Below are 3,817 nucleotides of genomic sequence, written 5' to 3'. Positions count from 1 at the left end.
GCCCGTGTGGACAAAATGAAGCCATTTCTTAGCTTCATTTCTCACCCAAAGTCACCCAAAAACCTGCACGTAAAACACTCAACCAATTCCAACCATTTCAAGCATTTCAATCAGACAAATCCACCATTCATCAAAACATACTATTTCATGCATATTTTGTCACAATCTTATCAAACCAACACATAATAAACACTTATATAATTATCAAAACAGCACTTTAAAGTAGCCAAACTTAGACCATCACTAGCCACTCTAATGGCTAAGTTTGAAAACAACCATTACAAGCCATCATTGGCCAACTAAGCTTATACATGCCATTATACCAAAATGATATTTCTAGTTATACCAAAATGAGATAGTGGATAGTGTGATGACTGCTCTGACCTGCCTCCAACCTACGCGAGCTTTGAGCACTATAAAATAGGAAAAAATAAATGGAGTAAGTATTTTATACTTAGTAAGTTCATATAACAGTAAATAAACTTACTGATCACATTTATTAAAACAAGCATGCATATTACACATTCCATCAATTTTAGGTAAGTTACCTAAATAAACAATCACTTATGCAAACAAATTAGTCACATAATTTCAGAAGGATATCAAGTAAAAACATAGATGAGCTCATCACATTACAAGTTCCATAAATTTTCATCTTTCTATGTTTTAAGATTCCTTTTCAATTGAACTATCAAAATCTCGATGGATGTTCAGCTAATATACACACATGTGCGGAAGTACCCATTAGGGTACATAATAAGAAGGCACACTCTTGAGTCGTACATTTTACAATAGGATTACCAGTCCAGGCTAAATCCTATTAGTAGCATTTACTCCAAAGAGCTTAATGTGGATTACTCGTCTGAGCTATATCAATTTATAACCTAAACTTAAGAGGGCTTACATTAGAATTACCCGTCTGGGCTAAATTCTATTTGCAACATATGCATTATTATACCTAACCCGTCGAGGTTTAACATCCAATCGGAACACGATAATTTATCCATACTACACAACTTAAAACTATATCATTATGTATATATCATCTCATACATATTAGCACCATCTTACAATTCAAATCAAGCATATTAACATACATTTTTAAGTTACACGAACTTACCTTGAAAATAATTCGTTTTTGAGTTTCTACTAATCCGAAACCTTTTGCTTTCCTCGCGGTTGGTCTTTTCGGATCTATATGGATAAATTCAACTATTAATCTATCACATTTCTATCACATTTGCGTTCCATTACGTCCTAGAAAAATTACCATTTTGCCCTTATTCTTTTCAAAAATTTTAATTTTATCCCTAGGCTCGGAAAATGAAATTCATGAAATTTAACCCTCTTTACAAGCCTAGCCGAAATTCATTTACTACATTTATAGCACATACATTTCAAAAATTTTAGAATTTTCCATGGATTTTACCACTTTTTCATTTTAATCCATAAATCAAGTTTTCATTAAAAATTACTTTGTAAAAGTTGTTTATCTATGAACAAACTTTCATTTTCTACGATAAATTTCTAATTTTCAGCATATTCATCCATGACCCAAATTTTATACCTTCATAACTTTTCAAATTAATCCCCTAAATAAAGAGATTAGGTTATCCCGATTCCAAAAATATAAAAATCATTAAAAACGGGACTTGATTTCATACCTTATTGAGCTTGAAAAGTTTTCATCCTCTCTCCTAGGGTTTCCATAGAAATTTTGGGGATGAAGATGAATAGAAAAGATGGTAATTCTTTTTAATTACTTGTCATCTTTTAATTTTAGTGATTTCCAATTTAGTCCCTAGCTATTTCTATTTTTTCCATGGATGATCCATTAAAATATCTACTAACTACCCATTAATGGTCTAATTACCATATAAGGACCTTAAGTTTTAAACACCATAGCTATTTGATACCTATAGCTACTAGAACCCAACTTTTGCATTTTATGCAATTTAGTCCTTTACCTAATTAACCACACAATCGATAAAATTTTTGCATTGAAATTTTCATTTGACCTTTCTATCATGATGCCAACCATAAAATAAAATAAAATAAATTTTTAAATTTTTGGCTCGGATTTGTGGTCCTGAAACCACTGTTCCGATCTCACAGAAAATGGACTGTTACAACTAGTCTTGGCTGTCGTGAGATGGAACAAGATATCATCTATGACTGTAGACAGTAGCCACAAGGCTAGAAACTTGTCTTGTTTCTTATAAACAAGAAATACAGGATTATTGACTAATTGACCCTCGTTCCTAGTGATGATAGGAGAAGGAACAGGAATGATGCCTAAGAGAAATCCTTTAAGATCGTACCCTTCAAGAATCAATAAGAGTTGATGTTTCCATTGTGCTCACCGAGTTTGATGGTGTCATGCTTGGAGAAGTAATGGATTGTTTGTGGCGCAACACTACCTTTACCTTGTGAAAGAATTGCTTCCCTAGTGTTGGAAGAGTGTCGAGGCGTATCAACCATAGACATAGTTTCAGTGGCCATGAAACAAAAGCGAGAGAAGAAGCAGAGAAAAAAATTATACTAAGATAACCTTAGCTCTTGATACCATGTTGAAATGAAGAATAAAGTTGAAATGAAAACGTTTCTATCTTTATTGAATGAAATTGAGAGATACAAAAGGGTATTTAATACAAGCAATTAATAACTACTTATTAACAACTTGAGCTTAACTAACTAACTAACACTTTTAACTAACTTTACCAGTTAAGCTATTAATGAAATACTCATCACATTTTGAATTGTAATTTACTACTAACCTAATTTATAACTACCATAATAATAGATAGTGAATATATTTATTACTACTTAAAATGTCAACAATTCATTTCTTATTACACCTTATTTGCTACATGTCTTTTTTTTGGTGAATATGAAGACAACTTAAGAAATTATAAGATTAAAGTTTAAGCAAAAAAACCACCTATAACCTTATCCCTATCAATAAAGGTGCGAGTAACTTCGGGTGGGACATCGAGCACTTGCAGATTTTCTTTCTTGATTAAAGCTTGCTTAGCTAAACAATCTGCAACCTGATTATGATCAATTGGAATATATTTCAAAACCCATTGATTTTCCTGAAACAAAATGATACGGATTCACTTAATCAAAGATGAATTTTAATACCTTTGACAACTTCCAAGCTATCAGAATTAATGATGACTTGATCATAACCTCTTCGTTGAATAAGTTTAAGACTGTCAAGAATTCCCCACAGCTCAGTATCGAAAATCGAACATTTACCCAAAAAATGATGAAATCTCGCAATCCAATTTCCTTCCTTATCACGAATAACTCTCCCTGCTGCGGCAAGGCCAAAATCCAGTTGCATTGCTCCATGAGTGTTAAGATAAACTAGTTCCCCAGAGGTTTGAACTTCCATAGGGTGATCAAGACATTCAGGAGGGACCTCTTGAGCTAAAGAGAGGAAATGGATCGCCCAACTATAAGAACCTTGAATAAATTCCTTTGAACTCCAAGGTTTTGCCTTGAAAGATGTATAAATTTCGATTCTTTCATATGTACCAAATAAGCAAGCCAAAAAAATAGCCCAACTAGCTCCCTTAGTATGGATTAGCCTATTTACTTGCAAATTAAGAAGAAGCAAATCTTGGAAAGGAAGAGAGAAGAAATTTGGAAAATGCTTACCTAGATTAATCTGAATCCAAACATCCTTAGCAGCCGGGCAATCACGTAGAATGTGTAGAATATCTTCTGAATGAGAACCACAAATGAGACAAGAAGGATCATCTGAAAGGCCCCTCCTAACTCTTTCAACATTATTAAGAACTCTTCCTTG

Source organism: Gossypium hirsutum, chromosome A07 (assembly GCF_007990345.1).
Source record: "Gossypium hirsutum isolate 1008001.06 chromosome A07, Gossypium_hirsutum_v2.1, whole genome shotgun sequence".
NCBI lineage: Eukaryota > Viridiplantae > Streptophyta > Magnoliopsida > Malvales > Malvaceae > Gossypium > Gossypium hirsutum.
This window is presented reverse-complemented; position numbering follows the sequence as displayed.